This window comes from Psammomys obesus, unplaced genomic scaffold (assembly GCF_907164565.1).
Source record: "Psammomys obesus unplaced genomic scaffold, mPsaObe1.curated_primary_1811, whole genome shotgun sequence".
Taxonomy (NCBI): domain Eukaryota; kingdom Metazoa; phylum Chordata; class Mammalia; order Rodentia; family Muridae; genus Psammomys; species Psammomys obesus.
The window spans coordinates 660,352-687,747 of NW_026593874.1; the positions used below are offsets into that span (position 1 = coordinate 660,352).

General features: G+C 40.6%; 1 pseudogene; it reads left to right on the plus strand.

Moving 5' to 3' along the window:
• Window positions 1–3,981: 3,981 nt before the first annotated feature.
• The window catches only part of LOC129684262 (cytochrome P450 2B1-like), a 53,121-nt pseudogene continuing 29,706 nt past the window's right edge, over window positions 3,982–27,396 (plus strand).

The window sequence follows — 27,396 nt, forward strand, 5'->3', positions numbered from 1 at the left end:
TTCTGATATCTTCTTCAATTTCTTCAGAGACTTGAAGTTTTTTCATATATGTCTTTCACTTGCTTGGTTAGAGTCACACCAAGGTACTTTATATTATTAGTGGCTATTGTGAAGGGTGTTGTTTCCCTAATTTCTTTCTCAGCCCTTTTGTCTTTGATATACAGGAGGGCTTATGTTTTTTTTTAGTTAATTTTGTATCAAGCCACTTTGCTGAAGGTGTTTATCAGCTGAAGGAGTTCTCTGAATTTTGCAGGTCGCTCATATATACTATCATATCATCTGTGAACAGTGATACATTGACTTCTTCCTTTTGATTTGTATCCCCTTAAGCTCCTTTAGTTTTCTTACTGCTTTAGCTAGTACTATGTTGAAGAGATACAGAGCGAGTGGGCAGCCTTGCTTTATCCCTTATTTCAGTGGGATCGATTTAACTTTCTCTCCATTTAGTTTGATGTTGGCTATAGTCTTGCTGAATATTGTCTTTACTATGTGTCAGTATGTGCCTTGTTTCCCTGATCTCTCCAATACTTTAAACATGAATGGATGTTGGATTTTGTCAAATGCTTTTGCAGTATCTAAGGAGATGATCATGTGGTTTTTCTCTTTCTGTTTGTTTATATGGTGGGTTACATCGATGGATTTTCATATATTGAACCACCCCTGCATACCTGGGATGAAGTCTACTTGGTCGTAGTGGATGATATTTTATATGTGTTCTTGGATTCAGTTTGCAAGTATTTTGTTGAGTATTTTTGCCTCAATGTTCATAAAGGGGATTGGACTGAAATTCTCTTTCTTTGTTGGGTCTCTGTGAGGTTTAGTTATCAAGGTGACTGTGGCTTCATAGAATGAGTTTGGTAGTGTTCCTTCTGTTTCTATTTTGTGGAATAGTTTGAAGAGTATTGGTGTTAACTCTTCTTTGAAGGTCTAGTAGAATTCTGTGCTGAAACCATCTGACCCTGGCCTTTTTTTGGATGGGAGACTTTTGATGACAGCTTCTATTTCCTTAGGGGATATAGGACTAGACTATTTAATTGATTTACCTGGTCTTGATTCAGCTTTGGCAAGTGGAATCGATCAAAAAAAATTGTCCATTTCATTTAGATTTTCAAATTTTGTGGCATATAGGCTTTTGAAGTAAGACCTAATGATTGTTTGGATTTCCTCAGTGTCTGTTCTTATGTCCCACTTTTCATTTCTTGTTTTGTTGAGTTGGATAGTGTCTCTCTGCTTTTTAGTTAGTTTCACTAAGGGTTTGTCTATCTTGTTGATTTTCTCAAAGAACCAGCTCTTGGTTTCATTGATTCTTTGAATTGTTTTGTTTGTTTCTATTTTATTAATTTCAGCCCTGAGTTTGATTATTTTCAGCTTTCTACTCCTCTTTGGTGTGTCTGTTTCTTTTTTTCCTAGGGCTTTTAGGTGAGCCATTAAGTTGCTTGAATGAGATGTTTCAAATTTCTTCTTGAACACACTAAGTGCTATGAACTTTCCTCCTAGCACTGCTTTCATTGTGGCCCATAAGTTTGGATATGTTGTTCCTTAATTTTCATTGAATTCTTGGAAGACTCTAATGTCTTTCTTTATTTCTTCCCTGACCCAGCTGTCATTGAATAGTGAGTGGTTCAGTTTCCATGTGTGTGTTGGCTCTTTGATATTTCTGTTGTTGTTGAGGTCCAGCTTTATTCCACGGTGATCAAATAGGATACAAGGGATTATTTCAATCTTCTTGTATTTGTTGAGGCTCACTTTGGAGAAGGTTCCATGAGGTGCTAAGAAGAAGGTAAAATCTTTTGTGTTTGGGTGTAAGGTTCTGTAGACTTCTGTTAGGTTCATTTGATTCATGACCTCTGTTAGAAACATTGTTTCTTTGTTTAGTTTCTGTTTTGTTGACCTGTCCTTTGTTGAGAGTGGGGTGTTGAAGTCTCCCAGTATTAATGTGTGGGGATCTATGTGTGATTTAAGTTTTATCAATATTTCTTTTCAAAATGTGGGTGTCCTTGTATTTGTGGCATAGATGTTTAGGATAGTGATGTCTTCCTGGTGAAATTTTCCCTTGATGAGTATGATATGTCCTTCCCCATCTTTTTTGATTAATTTTGGTTGAAAGTCTATTTTATCAGATATTAGAATGGCTACTCCTGCTTGCTTCTTGGATCCACTTGCTTGGAAAGATGTCTTCCAGCCCTTTACCTTCAGGTAATATCTATCTTTGTGACTTAGGTCTGTTTCTTGTATGCAATAAATTGTTGGGTCTTTTTTTGCATCCATTCTGTTAGTCTGTGCCTTTTTATTGGAGGGTTGAGTACATTGATGTTGAGAGAGATTAATAACCAGTGACTGTTAGAGCCTTTGATATTGATGTTGGCTGTGGTAGTGTAGTTTGTGTGTTCGGCTACTGTTTGTTTTTCTGTAGTGAGGTTATTTATTTTTTGTGTTTTCCTGAGAATAATTAGTTTTCTTGGGTTGTATTTTTCCTTCTAGTATCTTCTGTAATGCATGGATTTGTGGGTAGGTGTTATTTAAATTTGTTTTTGTCGTTGACTATCTTGTTTTCTCCATCAATGATGACTGAGAGTTGTGCTGAGTATAGTAGCCTGAGCTGACATCTGTGTTCTCTTAGGGTCTGCATGATATATGTCCAGGCCATTCTGGCTTTCATAGTCTCTGCTGAGAAGTCAGGTGTGATTCTGATGAGTTTACCATTATATGTTACTTGGTCTTTTTCTCTTGCAGCTTTTAGTATATATTTTTTTGTTCTGTATACTTACTGTTTTGATTAGTATATGGCAGGATAATTTCTGGTCTAATTTATTATTTAGGTGTTTTGTAGGCCTCTTGTGTGTTTATAGGCCTTTCCTTTAAATTGGGAAAATTTTCTTCTGTGATTTTGTTGAAAATATTTTCTGGGCCTTGAAAATGGGAATCTTCTTTTTCCTTTATTCTTATTATTCTTAGATTTTCTCTTTTCATGTCTTGGATTTCTTGGATGGTTTGTGTCAGGAATTTTTTAAATTTATTATTTTCTTTGATGGATACCTCAGTTTCTTCCATTGTATCTTCCACACCTGAGATTGTTTCTTCCATCTATTGTAGTCTATTGGTTATGCTTACCTCTGTAATTCCTGTTTTCTTTCCTAAGTTCTTACTCTCTATGATTTCCTCCGTTTATGTTTTTTTTTTAATTTTTCCAATTCTATTTTCAGATCTTTCACCATTTTGTTGATTTCCTTAATCTGTTTGACTACATTTTCCTGTTTTTCCTTCAATTCCTTCACCTGTTTGTTTTAACATTCCTCTGTTTCTTTTATTTCTTTCTGTGACTTAATTATTTCCTCTCTGAAGGACAGTTTCCTGTATTTCTTTAGGCATGGCCATAATCTGTTTGACTTTCTCTTCCTCTAGTTCTTTACATATTTTATTTGTTTCCTCCATTATCCTCTTCATAAGCATAGATGTAAGGTCATTTTCTTGAATTTCACTTACGTTGGGGTTTCCAGGGCTACTTGCCCCTGGATAACTGAGTTCTGAAGATACCATATTGCTTTGTTTTTTGTTGGTTGTGCTTTTATGCTGGCCTCTACCCATTTGTCTGTCTCAGGTGTTGGCCACTAATTTCTGGTTCCTGCTGGAATCCTAGGGTGGAAAGAATCCCTTGGCAGGGTTCTGATGGAGGTCTGGGTCCGCAGTTCCTTCTAGGATGGCAAGTAGAACACACAGGCACAGGTGCATGGCTCCACCTTGCTGCTGACTGTGTGCCTGGTTGCCTGCAGGAACCCAGGTTCTTTTCCCGAGAACTTTTTGGTATGGGGGTGTCGGCTGAATGCTCTGAGTTTAGGCCTGCTGTTCCTCTCCCTGTGGAGCTTCCACCCAACAGAGAAACTCAGTTTCTGGTGCCCTGTGGACCTCAGATCAGTCTGGAATGGTGAGTTGGGTGTGCAGGTAAGACTTTGTGCTGGCGGCTGGACACCCCACTCTGGGCCGATGGCTGAGCTCCTGCAGGACCCAGGTCCTTTTCTAGGGATTGTGTGGGTGAGCTAAGGTCAGTCCTGATTGCTTCCTTCACCATGAGGTTTTCTCTTGACTGGAAATCCTAGTCTCTGGTGTTGTGGGGCATATAGTTCAGTCTGGGAAGGTGATCAGAGCACACAGATGTGTGGCTCTGGGCCGGCGACTCAGTGCCTGGTGGGACCTGGAAACTCTTCTGCAGTTTAGCTGAGTGACCTGAAGATTGAATCCCACACTGTAGGTTTCCTCTCACCTGGGAAACACAATCACTGCTGTTTTAGGACCCAGAGTTCTGTCATCACTGTGCAGATCCTGCTGTTCTGCTGGTGAGAAAGATGACCTTTGGCACCGCCGTCTTAGATCCTACAGAAAAAAATGCCTTGTTCCATTTTTCTCTTGAATTTTACCCCCATGCCTGTTTCTCTTTATTTATCGTCCATGTTCACCAATGCCATGGTGTCCTTCACTGGTTTCCCATATCTCAGGTCCCTGTTCTGGTGCCACACTGCTGGAGCACCCCAGCAGTGTCAAACAGTTCCTAAGGGAGGAGTGAAGATTGAATAAAAAATAACACAAGACACACAGGGTCAACTCGAGAGGACTGTCACCTGATTTATTCCACAATTCCTTTCTTTAGTCAGAGCAAAGCAACTCAATACAATGAAGGGGTTCACTGAGACATCAAACTTGTTTACCTTGACCACCTCTCTGTGTGATCCTCACACAAACAAAAGGAAGCTTGGTAAAACATCCTGTTTATCTCTGCCTCAAGGTGAAGGCCAGGATGAAAATGTTTGCTGAAAGCTCAATAACAAAGCACCCTGACAAACAAGCAGCTCTCTACAACACACCAAGAGGAATCTATGGCAGGAAATAATCAAACTCAGGGATGAAATTAATAACCTAGAAACAAGGAGAACAATACAAAGAATCAACCAATCCAAAAGCTGATTCTTTAAGAAAATCAACAAGAAAGACAAACCATTAGCCAAACTAACTAAAAGATAGAAGGAGAGCATCCAAGTTAATAAAATCAGAAATGAAAAGGGGGATGAAACAACAGACACTGAGGAAATGCAAAGAATCATTAGATTGTACTGATTAGATTGTGTACACCACAAAATTGGAAAATTTAAATGAAATGGATAACTTTCTTGATAGACATCACTCACCAAAGTTATATCAAGATCAGGTTAATAATTTAAAAAATTTAAATCTCCTAAGGAAAAAAAAGCCTTCCAACCAAAATGAGCCCTGGGCCAGATGGTTTTAATACAGAATTCTACCAGACTTTCAAAGAAGAGCTAACACCAATACTCTTCAAACTATTCCACAAAGTAGAAAGAGAAGGAACATTGCCAAACTCATTCAATGAGGCCATAGTCACCCTGATACATAAACTACACAAAGACCCAACAAAGAAAGAGAATTTCAGACCAATCTCCTTTATGAACATTGAAGCAAAAATACTCAATAAAATACTTGCAAACTGAATCCAGGAACACATAAAAAATATCATCTACCATGACCAAGTAGGCTTCATCCCAGGAAAGAATGGCTTGTTCAACATATGAAAATCCATCAATGAAATCCACCATATAAACAAACTGAAAGGGAAAAAAACCCCACATAATCGTCTCATTAGATGCTGAAAAGTCCTTTGACAAAATCCAACAGCCTTTCAAGTTTAAAGTCCTGGAGAGATAAGGGATTCAAGTACATACCTAAATGCAATAATGGCAATCAATATACAGCAAGCCAATACCCAACATCAAGTTAAATAGAGAAAAACTTAAAGCGTTCCTGTTAAAATCAGGGACAAGACAAGGTTACCCATTCTCATCATATCTCATCAATATAGTGCTTGAACTTCTAGCTAGAGCAATAAGACAAGTAAAGAATATAAAAAAGATACAAATTAAAAGAGAAGAAGTCAGAGTATTGCTCTTCACAGATGATATGGATAGTATAAATAATTGACCCCCAAGATTCTACCAGAGAACTCCTACAGCTGATAAACCCCTTCAGCAAAGTATCTGGATGCAAAATTAATTAAAAAAAGTCAGTAGCCATCCTTAAAACAAGTGACAAAAGGACTGAGAAAGAAATTAGGGAAACAACATCTTTCACAATAACCACAAATAATATAAAATATCTTGCTGTGACTCTAACCAAGCAAGGAAAAGACCTCTATGACAAGAACTTCAAGTCTTTGAAGAAAGAAACTGAAGAAGATTTTAGAAGATGGAAAGCTCTCCCATGCTCATGGATTTGTAGGGTGAACATAGTAAAAACGGCCATCCTGCCAGAAGCCATCAATAGGTTCAATGCAAGTCCCATCAAAATTCCAACACAATTCTTTACAGGCCTGGAAAGACCAACTATTAACTTCATATGGAATAATAAATGACCCAGGATAGCCAAAACAATTCTGTACAAAACAAGAACGTTTTGTGATATCAACATCCCTGATTTCAAGCTATACTATAGAGCTATAGTAAATAATAATAATAATAATAATAATAACAATAATAACAATAATAATAAACAAACAAACAAATAAATAAATCTGCATGGTGTTGGCATTGATACAGAGAGGTTGATCAATGAAACCAAATTGAAAACACAGAAATAAACTCATATGCCTAGATCATGAGATCCCCGAAGAGACCTCCAGAAACAGGAGTCTGATGCAAACACCAGGAACAGAAGTCTGATACAAACACATGAGGGCTTTATTCAAGCTTAAGCTCAGGCTGTCCATTGTCCCTGCTCCAGCAGGTTAGAAAGAACAGTCTCGAGCCTCAGGAGGGCAGAGTTTTTAAAGGGAAAATCTGCATATGGTGAATTCCAGCCTCTGGATTTTTAAATATACATTCCATGCAAAATGTGTGTGTGTGTGTGTGTGTGTGTGTGTGTGTGTGTGTAGAGCTGTGCATGCAGGAATACAACTTATTACATTCTTGCCATTTCCCCTACCAGTCCTCACTCTAGATTGACAGTTGAATGGCCTTTGCTGTACGTTTTTCCTTTCTCTCTGTTTACAAGCATGGTGGGAGCGTGTTGAGAGAGGCTCTATAGTGCTCTAAGTGCAGCTGAAGAGACGGGGCTGGAGAGAAGCAAAGGTGTGCACAGCAGCTCGCACTGCTCTTTCTTCTGTCTCCTCCCTCTGCGCTCTTCCTGGGTCATTGGCTCCCAGAAAACAGGCCCACTGTGCATTGCCCCAGGGAAGGGGACATTGTCTATTGTCTCCCTTTTCTGTGCAAAGAAAGTCCAAAAGGAGATCGATCAGGTGATCAGCTCACACCACCTACCAACCCTTGACCGCATCAAAATGCCATACACCGAGGCAGTCATCCATGAGATTCAGATTTTAGATCTACCCCAATTGGAGGGCCACACCAAAGACACAGATTTCTGAAGACACCTGCTCTCCAAGGTGAGAGCAGCTGTGATTCTTCATCTCTACTCCATGAGCATACACATAATAACTAGCCTCACCCCCTTTGTTGTTTCCCAGTATTCTGTGCTTCTTAGGGACTGACTGCTTTGCATATGGAGTCAGTGTATGTCAACATCTTTGTAACACTGAACTCCTGTAACACTCCTAGAACTCCTAGAACTTTGTAACTCCTAGAACACTGAAGTGTACCCCATCCTGAGTTCAGCTCTCCATGACCCACGGTACTTTAAGCAGCCAGACATCTTTAATCCGGACCACTTCCTGGATGCCAATGGGGCACTGAAGAAAAATGATGCTTTTATGCCCTTCTCCACAGGTGAGACAGACCTGTTATTCCCTTTCCAGACACCAGAGGGCAGGCCAGCCTCCGGGACACAAACAGAAATAGGTCCCTGTTACCTGAGTCTATTCCAGCTGCTTTGCCTGTACCATCCTATCCACCCTGGCTAAAAGCACCTTGAAGGGTCCCATCCTCATCTGGAGGAATTTGAAGAAAATATTTAAGCCCTCTAAACCTGACCAAATTCATTTTCCATTTTTTCTTTTATAATTAGAGTAAATCCTTTTTAAACAAGTTAAAACCTCTCTCTCTCTCTCTCTCTCTCTCTCTGGTTTTCGATACAGGGTTTCTCTGTATAGCCTTGGACATCCTAGACTCACTCTGTAGACCAGGCTGGCCTCAGACTCACAGAGCTCCTCCTGCCTCTGCCTCCTCGAGTGCTGGGATCACAGGCATGTGCCACCGTGCCCGGCCCAGTGCAAAAGCAGGTTTCTACCACTGCTCCAAAAATAAAGGATTGACAGGGGAGATGGGCGCATACAGCATTCCCTTGTCAGGGAGTTCGAGATGTCTTCAAGCCAATGCAGTAGTTCTTATGCAAAGTCTTAAAAATGTCAGAAGATAGCTCCTTCACTTTAGAACCTGTAATGACCTAAGTGAGCCACCAGTTCTTTTTAGTTGCATCAAATCCATTAATTGAGGTACTTTTTCTGATAGACTTGTGCTTATTTTTTCTTTTTTCCTTTTACTGCAAATAGGTTCTTTCCCTACATAATATATCCTCATTACACTTTCCCTCCCTCTACTCCTCCCAGTTCCTTCCCACCTCCTCTCCCATATGGAGCCACTCCCTTCTGTCTCTCATTGGAAAAGAACAGGCTTCTAAGAGATAACAAGACATAACAAAAGAAAAAGTAATACAACAGGACAAAACTCACCACATTGAAGTTGGACAGCACAAACCTACAGAAGGAAAAGAGCCCAAAGCAGGCAGGAAAATCAGATACCCACTCATTTACACACTTGGGAATCCCATAAAAGTACTAACTGAAAGCTATAATACATACACAGAAGACCCATCTAGGCCCTTGAATACTGCTTCAGTGTGTGAGCTCCTGTGAACTTTGATCAGGATGATTTAGAGGCCTTGTTCTCCTGGTGTCCTCCACCCCCTCTGGTACATATACTCTTTCAGAGACATTTTCCACAGAGTTCCCTGAACTCTGAGAAGAAGCATTTTATGGAGACTGTTGGTATAATGTTTTTTTTTTAATGTATACACCTTACCCTTGTTCATTCAAATACTGATTTCTCCCCCACCCCACCCCACCCCCAACTCTCTGGTTTTAATCCAGATATTGCATTGTGATACTCATTCTAAGCATCCTGTCTCAACTCTTGTGTAAACAGGACAAAATAAAGCAACTAGACACAATGTTGAGCAGGGAGGAGCCAGAGGACAGGAAAGAGGGGAGGAGCCAGAAGGCAGGAAATGAGTGGGAGGAGAAGGGACGAGAGGAGAGCTAGGAGAGAGAGCTGGAGGAGAGATCTTGGAGGATGTGGAGCATGAACCAGACCTAAGATTTCACAAAAAGCAAGTACACTGTGGGAAATCTAAATGTTAGGAAACTGAGGGCTTGGAGGTTTAGGAGGGAGTAAATATTGCCCAGCATTGTGTTCTAGGTTAACTAAAAACCCAGTCTCTGTGTGGTGATTTGGTTATACAGCTGTTTAAGATTAGCAGCAAACTAGAAGATAAACCCATAGTAAATATTAATAGCCTACAATAGGGGACATTCCATTTAGGCCAGTGTGCTCCAAGGGCTCTTTCTCTACCTATGTAATGTCTGGGTGTTGGGTTTCTTTACTTGCTCCCTTCTGCCTTGCAGGAGGAAGCCTTTGTGATGATAGCTCAATAAGGTAAAATTTATGACTAGCAGAATGCCTTTAAGATTTATTTTATTGTTAATTTTTTGAGCAGTAGTATTTATTTGGTTTTATCCTAGGACTCAGGGATATCTCATCTCTGGTTCTTGGTTACCCAAGTGCTGGGTATTCAGACCAGACATTGGATGGTTATTCATACAAGCTTTGTGCTACCACTACTCCCCAGCACATTTTGCAGGCAGGACAGCCTTGTACACCAAAGGTTTCATGGTGGGGGTGGTGTATACATTTCTCTTTCAGTAGCCTGCAGAGTTCATGACACTAGAACATGGGGGTGAAGGTTCTATGTAGGCACCAGCTTGACCTTCCCATGTTCAGTGAGTTGTGTGGGCTTTGTCTTCAGGAATGGGTCCTTGCTGTCATTTGTGGAGAGCAACAGATTGTCTTGCCAACAGCCTGGGTTGTTTGGGGATTTCCATGGGACCCTTTTGTCTGACAACTCAATTGGATGTAACCCAGTCCTGGTACTAGAAGCTTTACTTAGTGACAAGAAATGGACATTAGGGGCTATATCTCCCTCATTGTTTAGACACTTAATTTGGTTCACATATATTTTAGAAAGTTTCCAGTGCACTAGGTTTCCATACTACCCTTCAGACACCCCTAAATTCTAGCTATCTCTCTCCACATTTTATCTATCAAACCAATTTCCCCTCCCTACCTGATACTCCCATTCCTGTTTCTTCTGTTACCTCTAGACCAACCATAAAAATCTGATTTCTCCTCACAAGGAAATCCATGTCTCCCTCCTAGCCCCTTTGTCAATAAATAACCTATTTGAATCTATGGATTATAGATAATATTTTGTCATCATATATTTAGAGGCTAATATCCACATATAAATGAATATATGCTATATTTTTCTGAGTCTCAGTTACAGCACTCAGGCTGATTTTTATTCTAATTCCATTCATTTGTCTGCAAATTTTATGATGTCATTTTTTAACACCTACATAATACTTCATTGTATAAATACACCGCATATTTTTATTTTTATTTTTATTTTTTTCTTTTTAGTTACATTTTGTTAACTCTGTGTCCCAGCTGTATCCCGCTCCCTCATTCCCTCCCCAACCCCACACTCCCTCCCTGGTCTCCTCCCTGCCCCTTTCCAAGTCCACTGATAGGGGAGGACCTCCTCCCCTTTCATTTGACCCTGTTTTATCAGGTATCTTCAGGGCTGGCTGCAAAGTCCTCCTCTGTGGCCTAACAGACTGCTCCTCCCCTGGGGGGGGGGTCAAACAGCCTGCCCTTGAGATCCTGTTAGAAATAGTTCGTGTTCCCCTTACTTTGGAAAACTACTTGGTTACTGAGCTACCACGGGCCACATCGGAGCAGAAGTTCTAGGTTATATCCATAGATGGTCCTTGGTTGAGTGTCAGTCTCAGAAAAGACCCTGTGCCCGGATATATTTGGTCCTTGTAGAGCTCCTATCCTTTCCATATCATACTAACTCCCCTTCTTTCATATGATTCCCTGCACTCTGCCGAGGGTTTGGTTATGAGTCTTAGTGTCTGCTTTGAAACACTGCTAGGTAGAGTCTTTCAGATGCCTTTTGTGGTAGACTCCTGTCATACGTTCAATGCACATCCCATTTGTCTTTCTAAATGAGGATTGATCATCTTCGCCTGTGTCCACTTTCTTGATTATCTTCTTTAGGTGTGTAGATTTCATTATGTTTATCATATCTTGTAGGTCTATATAAGCGAGTATATACCATGTTTGTCTTTCTCCTTCTGGGATACTTCACTCAAAATGATCTTTTCTAGATCCCACCACTTGCCTGCAAATTTCATGATTTCGTCCTTTTTGATTGCTGAGTAGTAGTCCATTGTGTAAAAATACCACAATTTCTGTATCCATTCCTCCATTGATGGACATCTGGGTTGTTTCCAAGTTCTGGCTATTACAAATAAAGCTGCTACAAACATAGTTGAACAAATGTCCTTGTTGTGTACTTGAGCAAATTTTGTGTATATACCTAGGAGTGGTATAGCTGGGTCTTGAGGTAGCACTACTCCTAATTGTCTGAGAAAGCGCCAGATTGACTTCCAAAGTGGTTGTACCAGTTTACATTCCCACCAGCAATGGAGGAGGGTTCCCATTTCTCCACAACCTCTCCAGCATGTGTTGTCCCTTGAGTTTTTCATCTTGGCCATTCTGATGGGTATAAGGTGATATCTCAGGGTCGTTTTGATTTGCATTTCTCTAATGGCTAATGAGGTTGAGCATTTCTTTAAGTGTTTCTCTGCCATTCGATGTTCCTCTATCGAGAATTCTCTGTTTAGCTCTGTTCCCCATTTTTTAATTGGATTACTTGGTTTGTTGCTTTTCTGCTTCTTTAGTTCTTTATATATACTGGATATGAGCCCTCTGTCAGATAAAGGGTTGGTGAAGATTCTTTCCCAATCTGTAGAGAGGCGTTTTGTTTTGATGACAGTGTCCTTTGCTTTACAGAAGCTTTTCATTTTCATGAGGTCCCATTTATTAATTGTTGCTCTTAGAGCCTTTGCTGTTGGAGTTCTGTTCAGGAAGTTGTCTCCTGTGCCAATGAGTTCTAGGCTGTTCCCCACTTTTTTTTTTCCAACTGATTTAGAGTATCTGGTTTTATGTTGAGGTCCTTGATCCACTTTGACTTTAGTTTTGTGCAGGGTGACAAATGTGGATCTATTTTCATTTTTCTGCATGTAGACATCCAGTTGATCCAGCACCATTTGTTGAAGATGCTGTCTTTTTTCCATTAAATGGATTTGGCTTCTTTGTCAAATATTGAGTATTCATAGGTGTGTGGGTTTATTTCTGGGTCTTCTATGCCATTCCATTATCCTCCTTTCTGTTTCTATGCCAATACCATGCAGTTTTTATTACTGTTGTCCTGTAGTACAGCTTGAGATCGGGGATGGAGATACCTCCAGATGATTTGTTGTTGTACAGGATCGTTTTAGAGATTCTAGGTTTTTTGTTTCTCCATATGAAGCTGAGAATCTTTTTTTTCAAGGTCTGTAAAGAATTGAGTTGGTATTTTGATGGGAATTGCATTGAATCTGTAGATTGCTTTTGGCAGGATGGCCATTTTCACAATGTTAATCCTACCAATCCATGAGCATGGGAGATCTTTCCATCTTCTGATATCTTCTTCGATTTCTTTCTTCAGAGACTTGAAGTTTTTCTCAAACAGGTCTTTCACTTGCTTGGTTAGTGTCACCCCAAGGTACTTTATGTTATTGGTGGCTATTGTGAAGGGTGTTGTTTCCCTAATTTCCTTCTCAGCCCTTTTGTCTTTGGTATACAGGAGGGCTTCTGATTTTTTTGAGTTGATTTTGTATCCTGCCACTTTGCTAAAGGTGTTTATCAGCTGAAGGAGTTCTCTGGTTGAATTTTTGGGGTCGCTCATGTATACTATCATATCATCTGCAAATAGTGACACTTTGACCTCTTCCTTTCCAATTTGTATCCCCTTGATCTCCTTTAGCTGTCTTATTGCTCTGGCTAGGACTTCACGTACTATGTTGAAGAGATATGGGGACAATGGGCAGCCTTGTCTTGTCCCTGATTTCAGTGGGATTGATTTAAGTTTCTCTCTATTGAGTTTGATGTTGGCTATAGGCTTGCTGTATATTGCCTTTACTATCTTTAGGTATGTGCCTTATATCCCTGATCTCTCCAAGACTTTAAACATGAATGGGTGTTGGACTTTGTCAAATGTTTTTTTGGCATCCAAGGAGATGATCATGTGGTTTTTCTCTTTCAGTTTGTTTATGTGGTGGATTACATTGATGGATTTCCATATGTTGAACCACCCTTGCATGCCTGGGATGAAGCCTACTTGGTCATGGTGGATGATATCTTTGATGTGTTCTTGGATTCGGTTTGCAAGTATTTTATTGAGTATTTTTGCATCAATGTTCATAAGAGAGATAGGTCTGAAGTTCTCTTTTTTTGTTGGATCTTTCTGTGGTTTAGGTATCAAGGTGACTGTGGCTTCATAGAATGAGTTTGGTAGTGTTTCTTCTGTTTCTATTTTGTGGATTGGTTTGAGGAGAATTGGTGTTAGTGTTATGCCAGGTTCACGGGACCCTCAGAGACCACCAGGAGATGACTGGATGCAATTGCAAGAGAGCTTTATTATGAGAGCGATCAAACTCGGGACCCAAGCCTCACTGGCGCAGCAGTAGAGAAGTGGGACCCCAACCTCTGAGTGAACAGGATTTTTAAAGGGAAAGTCTGTGAGCCAGGGGTTTCCATGGCAGCAAGCAGGGGGGCACAAGCCTTGGTGTTACAGAATTAGGTGAAGTTTAGCAGGGCGGGGTGACCTTTTCTGAGGCACATAATCACAATGGCTAAGGCATATAATCTCAATGGCTATTTTTCTAAACCATATCTGAAACATTGGGGAGAATTTTCCCACCCGATTCTCAACCGATTCCCATTGATTATTGCCAGGGAGTTTGTCTCTATTTTCTATGAAGCATTTATTCTGTTATATTTCCTGGACGCTGTTGCTAGGAGAGTTAACTTTGTTTTCTGCCAGGTGTACATTCTGTGATATTTCCTGGTATCTGAATTCAGTTCCCAGTCAAGATCTTTATTTCAAAATGGAGTTATATTCAGCCTATCTTAAGCTCTTCATTAGCACTTCTTTGAAGGTCTTGTAGAATTCTGTGCTGAAGCCATCTGTTCCAGGGCTTTTTTTGGAGGGGAGACTGTTAATGACTGCTTCAATTTCCTTGGGAGATATAGGGCTATTCAGTCTTTCTACCTGATCTTGACTTAATTTTGGTAGATGGAATCTGTCAAGAAAGTTATCCATTTCATTTAGATTTTCAAATTTTGTGGCATATAGGCTTTTGTAGTATGACCGAATAATCGTTTGGATTTCCTCAGTGTCTGTAGTTATGTCCCCCTTTTCATTTCTGATTTTGCTGATTTGGATAGTTTCTCTCTGCTTTTTAGTTAGTTTGGCTAAGGGTTTGTCTATCTTGTTGATTTTCTCAAAGAACCAGCTTTTTGTTTCATTGATTCTTTGGATAGTTTTATTTGTTTCTAATTGACTGATTTCAGCCTTTAGTTTGATTATTTCCAGCCGTCTGCTCCTCTTGGGTGTATCTGCTTCTTTTTTTTTTTTAGGTTTTTCAGTTGGACCATTAAGTTGTTTGTATGTGATGTTACGGATTTCTTCTTGTAGGCACTTAGTGCTATAAATTTTCCTCTGAGCACTGCTTTCGATGTGTCCCATAAATTTGGGTATGTTGTGCCTTCATTCTTATTGAATTCTAGGAAGTCTTTAATTTCTTTCTTTATTTCTTCCTTAACCCAGCTGTCACTGAGTAGTAAGTTGTTCAGTTTCCATGTGCATGTCAGCTTTTTGTTGTTTCTGTTGTTGTTGATGTCCAGCTTTAGTCCATGGTGGTCAGATAGTATACAAGGGATTATTTCAATCCTTTTGTATCTGTTGAGGCTTGCTTTGTGACCCACTATATGGTCTATTTTGGAGAAGGTTCCATGCGGTGCTGAAAAGAAGGTGTACTCTTTTGAGTTTGGGTGAAAAGATCTGTAGATGTCTATTAGGTCCATTTGATTTAGGGATTCTGTGAGTGCTTTTATTTCCCTATTTGGTGTCTGTCTAGTTGATCTGTCCCTTGGTGAGAGTGGAGTGTTGAAGTTTCCCACTATTAGGGTATTAGGATCAATGTATGATTTAAGCTTTAATAATGTTTCATTTACGAATGTCGGTGCTCTTGTATTTGGGGCATAGATATTCAAGACTGTGATGTCCTCTTGGTGGATTTTTCCTTTGATGAGAATATAGTGGCCCTCATCTTTTTTGATTAACTTTGGATGAAAGTCTATTTTATTAGATATTAGGATGGCTACTCCAGCTTGTTTTCTGGAACCATTTTCTTGAAAAACATTTTTCCAGCCCTTTACTCAGAGGTAGTGTTTATCTTTGTTGCATAGGTGTGTTTCTTGGATGCAACAGAATGTTGGATCCTGTTTTCGTAACCATTCTGTTAGCCTGTGTCTTTTTATTGGTGAGTTGAGTCCATTAATATTGATAGATAATAGTGACCAATGCATGTTAGTTCCTTTTGTAATGGAGTCGGTGATCTTACCCTGTTTCATTGTTTTCTTTTCATTTTTGTTGGGATATTATCTGTATGCCCTGTTTTCTTGGGTGAATTCATTTTCGTTGGAGTTTTCCTTCTAGTATCTTCTGTAGGGTTGGTTTGCTGTGTAGATATTGCGTAAATTTAGTTTTGTCATGGAATATTTTGTTTTCTCCATCTATGTTGATTGAAAGCTTTGCAGGGTATAGTTGTCTGGGTTGACATTTGTGATCTCTTAGAGTCTCCATGATACTTTCCCAGGCCCTTCTGGCTTTCATAGTTTCTGATGAGAAGTCCGGTGTGATTCTGATAGGTCTACCTTCATATGTTACTTGGCCTTTTTCCCTTGCTGCTTTTAATATCTTTTCTTTGTTCTGTAGATTTAGTGTTTTGACTATGATGTGATGTGATGTGTTTCTTTTCTGGTCTAGTCTATTTGGTGTTCTGTTGGCCTCTTGTATATTTATGGACATCTCTTTTTTTAGGTTGGGAAATTTTTCTTCTATGATTTTCTTGAAAATATTTTCTGGACCTTGGAGCCTGGAGTCTTCTTTTTCATTAATTCCTATTATTCTTAGATTTTGTCTTTTCATGGCATTCTTGATTTCTTGGATATTTTGTGATTGGAACTTTTCTGATTTTACTTTTTCTTTGAGAGAAGTATCAATTTCTGCAAGTGTGTCTTCAGCTTCAGAGATTCTCTCTTCCATCTCTTGTATTCTGTTGGTGATGCTTACTTTTGTGGTTCCTGATCTTTTCTCTAAGTTCTCCAGCTCAAGGGTTTTCTCATTTTGTGTTTTCTTTATTGATTCTAATTCTGTTTTCATTCCTTGCACCATTTCCTTCATGTGTTTGATTTTGGATTTCTGTCTCTCTATGATGGACTCTATTTCTTTGTTCATTTCCTTTTTATATGCCACTAATTTTTTCTCTACTTGTGCCTCTATTTGTTTGGCTATGTTTGCCTGTGTTTCTTTAAGGGTTTTGTCTATTTCTCCTTTCTTTACCAGTTGACTGGCCAACTCTTTGAAAGATTTGTTCATTTCCTCCTTATGAGCCTCAAATAATTGAGCAAGCATGGCTTTAAGGTCATTTTCCTGTGCTTCTGATGAATTGGAGTATCCATCGATTTTGGGGTTTGCTGGTGAAGTCATGATGTCCTGATTTATGTTGGAAGTGTTCTTTCGCCTACCCCTGACCATTGGCTAACTTGAGACCTTCCCTGTTTGTTTTTGGATTCTGCAGATCAGACTGTTACTGTCTCTCTCTGGAGTCTGGAGAGTTCTTCAGAAAGCTGAGAGAGGTCCCGTGTCTTTAGCGTGTGCTGAGGACTAGCTGTACCTGTGGGAGAAAAGTACGCAGGCGCAAACGGGGCAAATGCAAGCGTGTGTGTGTGTGTGTGTGTGTGTGTGTGTGTGTAAGTGTGCGTGGGCGTGTGTCTCGAGGGACAGAGTGATGGCTAATGTTGAACCCTTGAGTATGTGGGAGGGGCTCTGCACTGTATATGTCACAGGTGCTAGTGATGATCGCAGCGCAATTTCTGGCATTAACTGCCTTAACTCCTCAATTAGACCCACAGAGCAGGAACTTCAATGTCCCAAGTGCCCCTCTGTTTCCCAAAGTGGGTGTATGGGTGGGAGGGGGTTCGATGCCTGGCTTCTGTTTTAGAAGGACCCCAGGATCTGGGGGTCTGCAGATTCTCAAGGGTGCACTCACAGGCAGGTCACTTGGCAGAGATCGGAGTATCCGGTCTCTCTGCTCTCTGGTTTGGCCCTGCTTCTTTGATGTGCTCCGCCAGTTCCATGCTGCTGTCACTGCCAGGTTATGAGGTCTTGCTGCAGCTGGAGATTTCAGGGTGGTCACGTCAGTAGGGATTGGAGTAACCAGGCTCTCTGTTCTCTGATTTGGCCCTGGTTAGTCTTAAACTGGAGGGCTGATGTGCCCCCCCAGCTCAGTGCTGCTCTGCCACCAGGTTAGAAAGTCCCGCTGTAACTGGAGATTGGGTTGCTAGTCCAGATGCTCTCTGGGAAGTCCTAGGGTCTCTTCACTGTGCTCCCCAAGTTTGGGAGGCCCAGCGCCTGGTGTGTCTAGCTCGTATGGCGGTTCTGCCTGGTTTTGGTGAGTATATAGCGTATTCTCTGTCACTGTGGGATTGGGCGGGCCGTACCGTCAGTGATGGCGCTCCTGCGGAGCTAGTATGGCATCTAGCAGACTCGCGCCCTGGGAGGATGGTGCAGCTGCTGCGCGAATCTGGGACTCTGAGACACGTACTGCTGGCCTTTGCCGATAAAGAGCTTGGGACTCCGCCTCAGTGGCTGCAGGCCCCAGGCAATTAGGTCTGCACTGAGAAAGATGAGTCCGCTGTGCCAAGGAGGAGGGAGGTCTGGGGGAGGGGAGTGCCACAAGATCAAAGGATCGTTTCTCACCTTCCCCAAACAAGTCCCCGGGTGACCCGAGACCAAGGTTTTCACCTCTTGCGATGTTCCCTGTTGTTTAGAAAGTCTCTCCTTCATTTCCCTGGCTTCAGAAGTCCTTCCACTCACCAACTCAGAACTTTATCTCTTCCACAGCTCAGGAACTGTGTGTGCTAGTCGCCATCTTGGCTCCGCCCCCTCACAAGTGTCTTTATGGTAGAGTATATGAGTATATGCCCAAGAATGCTATAGCTTCATCTTGAGGTAGATGGATTCCCAATTTTCTGAGGAACCACCACTCTGATTTCCATAGTGGCTGGACAAGATTGTGCTCCAACCAGCAGTGGAGGAGTTTACTGCTTGCTCCATGTCCTCACTAGAATGGGTTGTCATTTGTGTCATTGATCTTAAACATTTTGACAGGTGTAAGGTGGAATCCCCAAATAGTTTTGATTTGCACTTTTATGATGGCTAAGGATATTGAGCATTTCTTTAAGTCTTTCTCAGCCATTTTAGTTTCCTCTATTGAGAATTCTCTGTTTAGATCTGTACCCATTTTATAACTGGATTATTTTTATATCTGATTTCTTTATTTTTTGGATATTAGTTCTGTATTGGATGAGGAGTTGGTAAAGTTCATTTTCCATTCTTTAGGCTGCCACTACGTCCAATTGATGTTGTCCTTTTCCTTGCATAAGCTTTTCAGTTTCATGAGCTCCCATTTCTTAATTTTTTTATTTTTAATTTTTATTTTTTCATTTTACATCCCTTCCTCTCCTCTAGGACCCACCTTCCCTCTCTGTTTCTTCTATCCTCCTTCCCCTACTTTTCAGAGAAGGGAAGGCCCCTCTTCCCACCTACCCACCCAGGTATATCAAGTCACATTGGAACTGAGCACATTGTCTTTCTCTGTGGCCTGGCAATGTGGCCCTGCCAAGGGAAAGTGATCAAAAATTAGGCAACAGGGTCCATGTTAGAAACAGCCTCCATCCTCCTTAGAAGGACCGTGTTGCCCATTGGCTACATCTGTGTAGGGGTCCTAGGTCCAGTCCATGCAGAGGTCCTTGGTTGGTGCATCAGTCTCCACAGGACCCCCTGAGCCCCTGGTTAGCTGGCTTTGTTGGTCTTCTTGTGGAGCTCCTGTCCCTTCTTGGTCCTTCTATCCTTCCCCCTCACTCTTCCACGTGACTTCCCTGAGTTCAACCTAACATTTGGTTGTGCGTTTCTGCATCTGTTTCCACCCAGTTTCTGGGTGGAGCCTCTAAGAGGACAGCTATGCTAGGGTCCTGTCTGCAAGCATAGCAGAGTATCATTAATAGTGTCAGGGGTTGGCTGACTCTCATGGAGTGAGTCTCAGGTAGGGCCAGTCATTGGTTGGACATTTCTGCAATCTCTGCTTTATTTTTGTCTCTGCACACCTTGTAGGAAGGGAAAATTTTGGGTCCAAGCTTTTTGTGGGTGGTTTAGTGTTCCACTTCCTCCACTAGGAGTCATGTCTAGTTAGAGGGTGGCCTTTTCAGTCTCTGTGATCCCTGTTACTAGGAGTCTCATCTTGAGTCACCCTCATATCCTTGCAGGAGCCTACCCTGTGGTAGGTCTTCAGCTTGTCACAAAGAAGTCCCCACCCATAGTTTCTCTTCTCTCTGCAATCCCTACTTCTTCTGCTCCCTTTCCCCCAGGTGTGATATTGACCATCATTTCTCTCCATACTCCCTCTCTTACCCTGTTCCCTCTCTTCCATCACTTCAGCTGTCTATTTTATTTCCACGTCTGAGTGGGAATTGCACATTCTCCCTTGAGTCCCCCTTATTACTTACCTCCTTTGGGTCTGTGGATTGTAGTAAGAATATCCTGTACTACATGGTTAATATCCACTTGTAAGTGAGTACATATCATGGGTTTCTTTCTTACTTGGTTACTGTTCTGCCCAGTTCACAAACCCCAAAAGACCAGGAATAAACAGACTCCACTGTAAATACATGAGGTTCTTTTTATTGGAAATTACAAGCTGCAGCTTGGGCCCACACACCCCCACTGCCAAATCAGTGGGAGCCGAGCATGGCATGACAAGTTAGTTGGGTCATTTAAAGATTCTCGTCCCTTCCAGCATGCCCAAGGCAGGGGCAATTCCTGCCTGGAAAGCATCTGTTGGTCAAAATGCTACATTTTTGAATTGATTGGCTATACGAAGGTTCCCAGACCATTAATGATCTGGTGTCCCTCCCTAGGGAGATGGGCCAGTTTCCTAGCAACTGTATCTTTAGTGGGTGGGGAAAGAATGCAGTGAGGTGGCCCTTCCCCTCAGGGCATTGCTGTCCTTCTTTACCTACCTAGTTCAGGCCTTAATAATAGCTGCTAATTTTTGATCTTTTGGTCTCTCATTTCCCCCTTTCCCATGATCATTTGAAGATCTTGGGTCTTCCAGATATTACCCCTTGTATTCTATAGATTTACCTTTTTATAATGGGATTTGAGTACCATTAGTGTATTGCTCTCAAGCATTTCTTTATGAAAACCATTAAGCAATTGAAAATACAAGGCCCAAAGATAAAAATCAAAATGAATAGTGGTCCATTCTGGGTGGATATAGGAGTAGTAAGCCAAGGAGAACTATTATCCTTTCTTTCTAGGGTCTTTCTAGGCTTTTAGTCCAGTTGCTGCAATATTAGTTTCCATTTCAGCTAAGTAGATGCCCAAGATAATAGCTAACATCAGGGAGCCCCTTTTGACTTAGCATTTCAGCCTGCTATGTGGGATTTTGGTCCGAGATCCATCTTCTGGAGCTTCTTCAGTGCTGACCATTAAACCATTGGCATCAGGGGCTAGGGAGGCTGAAATGTCAGTCAAAGGCTGGGCAATGGGGCAGTCACAAGCATCTGGTTAGTTGATCCACCCAAAGAGGCAGGGAGCAATCATGTCAGTTTCCAGGAAGTCCAGATTTCAGGTTGCAGTCCACAGCTGATCCTGGAACAGAGTCAAACAGGTGAAAATCTGCTGAGAAAAATTCAGACTGGAAACAGAAATTAAAATTTGTCTATTAAATGGGAAAGATCAGGGAAAATCTCATCTGTGATCCTTTTGAGCTATGCCAGATCCAGGTTACATAACTTTTTGATTTCCTGAAACTCATATGATTTTTAGTACACAGAGGAAATTCATAATTTTAAATACTCAGAAAAGTAACATATCAGCAAATTGAGCAACATTTTGAGAGTAACAGGTAAAACTGCATCCCACTGAATGAGTATCAGCTAGCTGTTTGTTTTATAACCTTTATAAACAACTTAAGTTGTGTCCAAGGTCTGGAACTCTTTAACACTTTTTCTGTGGGTATAGCTGTTGGTAATTAGCCATGAATGGAGCTTGGCCATTTTTCATACACTCAGCATCTACTTTTAGCCCCCATTTCCATGTTTACACTGGAAAGTTAGGCAGAAATACATTACTGGCTTTAGTGCTAAACCCTGGATGCTTGGACTTTTCTTAATAAAGCAACTAGAAGGAATATGTTTAAGATATTCCTAAATCCTGTCTACCTAAGAAATGGCAGATATTAAGAATACTATAGTAAAGGCTATGGTTTTTGGGTCAGATATACACATTTAACAGATGTTTTTAATATGACGAGAAGCACCTTTAAGTCTATCTCCAGAAGACAACCAAAGGCAATTAAAATCTCAAGCTGGTGACTGAATAATAAGCAGTCAGTGCTCCATCAACTTATCAGAACTCTATTGATCAATGCCAAAACTCTGAACTTCTGAAATCTTATAACATATCAAAGAGGGGGAGAAATACAAAGTATCTCCCATTTTTAACATGCTTTAATATATTTTTTATCTCTTTATAACTCATAATTATATTCCTTAAAACACTTATTTAGACTCTCCAATCTTTCTTGCATTTATTAACTCTGAAATATTTTCTCAGACCAAATAACAACACTCTCTAGATTTTTACAACTTAAACTCCTATATCCTCAGACCCTACATAGGCTCCATTTTTTATCCAGCTATATATCTTAAGACACAGGCAACTGACATGAATCCTGTGATCAAGGCAAACCTATTTTTCTTTCTAAATAAGAGATCTAGTACCTAATAGTTCTGGCTAATGAACTGATTAATGAGCTAGTAGTGGATCTAATTGTCTTCTCTCTAGCTGCAAAGCTACCATTAGCTTAGCATAGACATCAAAGTGATCAGAAACCCAAGAAGGATAAATTATAAGCTAAATAAATATACCAATCCATGTGCCAATCAAAATGACAGGGATGACTAGTTAGTCCATCACCTAGGCAGTGTCCCTGGCTCCTGTGGTCTCATAACATCATGGGCAGAGGCGGTCCAGCTAGGCACAGATGAGAGACTGCTTCTACTGCTTCTGTGGAAAGAGGAACATGAGAGATTGACCTAACCTTGCCTCTCACAATGTGAGATAATAGCTCTCCAGGTGTTCATGGCTTTGTCCACAGTTTAGGCTGGGCCCTAGCAGTGTGCCAGTTGAGGCAGTATTGCCCAGTGGTTAGCATACCACAATCCAGAGTCTCAGTCATCTGTCATTGTGCCCAAATCTTCTCGGAGACCTTGGGGAGCTACTGCCAGGATTTTGGGACTCTCTGTCACAATAAGCTTACACAGTTAAAAATGCCATATTTATCATATCTCTGACAAGTTTGAGGGCCAGAAAAATCTGAGTTACTCTTTGTCTATCTTTATCATCTGCTCTAAACTGTGTCCTATAAAACAGAATGCTATACTCTCTAGTTCTGGCATATTCCTAAGATGCATGTTTTAGAACCATATTTTAAGTAGATTTACAAAGGCAACCTTATAGTTAGCCATCCTAGGCTTAACCTTAAAAAAAACCTAAACAAAGTCACTAGGTATAGCTCAACATCTTAACCAACTGCAGTTGTTAGTATAACCTTAAATCTGTTCTTTCTGAACTAAAATTAAAGCAAATCTTTTAATCTGCTACAGTTCATAGAGAGGCTAGCAAATCTTGCTGCTCCTACCACTTTGCATTAAAATTGAACAGTAAAAAGCTTTGCACTTAGCACTAATCAGAGGACTGAACATAACTCAGAGACCTAAACAAAGATGATCGAAAACTCATGGCTCCACCCTCTTTCTCTCTGGACCAGCATGGTGGCTGGCCACGTGTAACTGTACTCAGCGGAAGCCCTAAACAAATATGGCAGCAAAACTACAGCTTCACACGCTCTCTATCCCTGAACCATCATGGCGGCTAACCATGTGTTAGCACAGGCTGTGACTGACAATACCAAACATAGCCATTAGGTGCTGCTGATGATACAGCAAACACTGTAGAGTATCCACAGTTCCCCACAACCAAAAGTTCTAACATAGTGATCAAATAAGTTTTAGAACCAACTGCATAACAGAACAGTACAGAACAATTATAAACTGTACTAATTATTCTAGCCATACCAAACCTATCACCCAGAATTCTTTCACCTTAAAAGAGCATAAAAAACATTTTGGAATGAAGAATCACCAGCCTTTTAAATGTAGTACAACATATTTTTAAATGCAGTTCTTTTTTAAATCATATTAACTCTCTGACTTTTTATAATACATCCACTAACCTTCTGCAACATTCTATAAACCTTCAGGTTCCTAGCTTCCTTTTTCTGGCCTAACCAGACATTCTTACTTTCTTGCTCTCTCTCTCTCTCTCTCTCTCTCTCTCTCTCTCTCTCTCTCTTGCTTTTCATAAAACATAAAAACTCTCATCAAAATCTTTTCCATCCTGACATGATCCGGCTGGAGTCCAGCGTCCACGATTTGCTTTTTTATAGGCAAAGCAAAAACAAGTTAGTTTAATACAAAAAGAAGTTCTGAAACTGCCAAATTCTTTTTCCAAAATTACTTCCCTGTAGTAGACTAGGTGGTCCAAGGTGGATCGAGAAACTGTCAAATTTTCTGTCAGACTACCGAAGATCATTGTCATACCCAAATGCCTAATAAACTTTAAACCTTTTATTATAGCTTTAAACATTTAAACACTTTTTTAAAACCCGTTTTTGCAATATCAAAATAAGTACCCCTTTTGTAGGAGAGAAGCCACAAAGCATAACCATAATTTTAAAAGTCAAAACCAGATTTTAAAACCAGAATTTACCAGTGAAAACAATCCAATCTCTAAAGCCAATACCAATTTAAAATAACCCATCCTTTTAATCTAGAAGGAAACATGTGGTTATCAAGATGACAGTCACAGGTCACATTACATTTCATGAGACTTATTTTAAGATGGCGGAGTCACACCACGTGGCAACCTATATTGTTGCCTTCAAACATATTCATTTATAAACGTTATAAACACACAGACACACATACACATTTTAAACAAGTTTCATGAGGCCTTTCAGAACAGAAAACAGAGGGTAGACACAAACAAATACTGCACAGAGACACTGAGACAAAAAAACACTCACCAGCTGGCCAAATTTCCCGGGACCAAAACTGACTCTTCTGGGGTAGGCCAAACATACTGATTCCTCCTGCATTGGGTGCAGGAGGCATGGGCCCTGATGCCCCAGGTGACACTGAGAGTGGGCTGTGGCCCCAGGAGACACCTAGTGGTGCTCACTGGGACCAAGCAGTCTGGGCCTGTGAGAGAAGGCCTTCCGGAGCTTACAGACAGATTACCCACCAAAATACTGATAATACTGATGAAGCTAGGGGCATCCCCCTGAACTTCGGTAGCTGTGACCACCAATGTGTTCACCTCAATCATGTCTTGCTACCCAGATACTGACACCTCAAGCTCTGAGGGATTTTTCAGAATAGAGAACAGAAAGTACTGCACATACAAACATTACACAGAAACATTTAGACACTTATGGCCAGCATAAAAACCTCTGGGTCAGGTTCCTGGAGTCTTGGGGTCCCAGGACAAGACCCCAAAATGTTCTTCCCAGTTCACAAACCCCAAAAGGCCAGGGATAAACAGACTCCTCTGTAAATACATGTAGTTCTTTTTATTGTAAATTACAAGCTGCAGCTTGGGCCCACACACCCCCACTGCCAAAGCAGAGGGAGCCGAAACCTGCCGTGCTCAGATTAGTTGGGTCATTTAAAGATTCTGGTACCTCCCAGCATGCCCAAGGCAGGGGCAATTCCTGCCTGGAAAGCATCTATTGGTCAAAATGCTACATTTTTAATTGATTGGCTATAGGAAGGTTCCCAGACCATTAATGATCTGGTGTCCCTCCCTAGGGGAATGGGCCAGTTTCCTCGCAACTGTATCTCTAGTGGGTGGGGAAAGAAGGCAGTGAGGTGGCCCTTCCCCTCAGGGCATTACTGTCCTTCTTTACCTACCTAGTTCAGGCCTTAATAATAGCTGCTAATTTTTAATCTTTTGGTCTCTCAGTTACCTCACTCGGAATGATCTTTTCTAGTTCCATGAATTTGCCTGCAAGTTTCATGATTTCCTTGTTTGTTAATAGCTGAGTAGTATTCCATTGTGTAAATGTACCACAATTTCTGTATCTATTTTTCATTTGAGGGACATATGGGCTGTTTTCAGTTTTGGGCTATTTTGACTAAAGCTGTGATGAACATAGATGAGCAAGTGTCCTTACTGTATGGTAGAGCATCTTTTGGGTATATACCCAGGTGTGGTATAGCTAGGTCTTGAGGTAAGCTATTCAAAAATTTCTGATAGTGCCAGACTAATTTCCAGAGTGGCTGTGCAAATTTGCACACCTACCAACAAGATAGGAGTGTTCCACTTTGTTCACATCCTCACAATGCCCTGTCACTTGTGTTTTTGATCTTAGCCATTGTGATGGGTATAAGATGGAATCTCGGAGTTGTCTTGATTGGCATGTCCTTGATGGCTAAGGCCATCGAGCATTTCTTTAAGTGTGTCTCATCCATTTGAGATTCCTCTGTTGAGAATTCTGTTTCATTCTGTACCCTATTTTAAAAATTGAATTATTTGGTTTGTTAGTGTTTAATTTCTTGAGTACTTTGTAGATTTTGGATATTAGCCCCTTGTCAGATGTAAGGTTGGGGAAGATGTTTTCTCAATCTGTAGGCTGCTGTTTAGTTCTATTGCTAGTGTTCTTTGCTTTACAAAAGCTTTTCAGTTTCATGAGGTCTCATTTACTGATTGTTGATCTTAGAGCCTGAGCTGTTGGTGTTCTGTTCAGGAAGTTGTCTCCTGTACCAATGAATTCAAGGCTCTTCCCCACTTTCCCTTTTAATAGATTTAGTGGTTTTATGTTAAGGTCTTTGATTCACTTGGATCAAAGTTTTGTGCAGGATGATAAGTATGGATCTATTTGCATTTTTCTACATGTAGACATCCAGTTAGACCAGCACCATTTGTTGAAGATGCTGTCTTTTTTCTATTGTATGGTTTTGGCTTCTTTGTCAAGATGACAACCAAGTGTCTGTAAGTGTGTGGGTTTATTTCTGGGTCTTCAATACAATCCCAGAGATCCACCAGTCTGTTTCTGTGCCAGTACCATGAAGTTTTATTATTATTGTGGTATTATTTTTATTATTATTTTATTATTTTTATTATTATTATTATTTGTGGTACAGGGAGTAAAGATACATCCACAAGGTCTTTTATTGTACAGAATTGTATTAGCTATTCCAGGTTTTTTGTTCTCCCATGTGAAGTTGGGAATGGTTCTTTCAAGGTCTATAAAGAATTGTGTTAGTAATTTGATGGGAATTATATTGAATCTGTAGATTGCTTTTGGTAGGATGGCCATTTCCACTATGTTAATACTACCAATCCATGAGCATGGGATATCTTTCTATCTTCTGATATCTTCTTCAATTTCTTTCTTCAGAGACTTGAAGTGTTTTCTGAACAGGTCTTTCACTTGCTTGGTCAGAGTCACACCAGGGTACTTTATGTTATTAGTGGCTGTTGTGAATGGTGTTGTTTTCCTATTTTCTTTTTCAGCCCACTTGTATACAGGAGGGCTTTATATTTTTTTTTTGAGTTAACTTTGTATCTAGCCACTTTGTTGAAGGTGTTTATCAGCTGAAGGAGTTCTCTGGTAGAATTTTTGGGTCACTCAGGTATACTGTCATATCATCTGTGAATAATGATACATTGACTTCTTCCTTTCTGATTTATATCCCCTTGATCTCCTTTAGTTGTCTTATTTCTCTAGCTAACACTTCA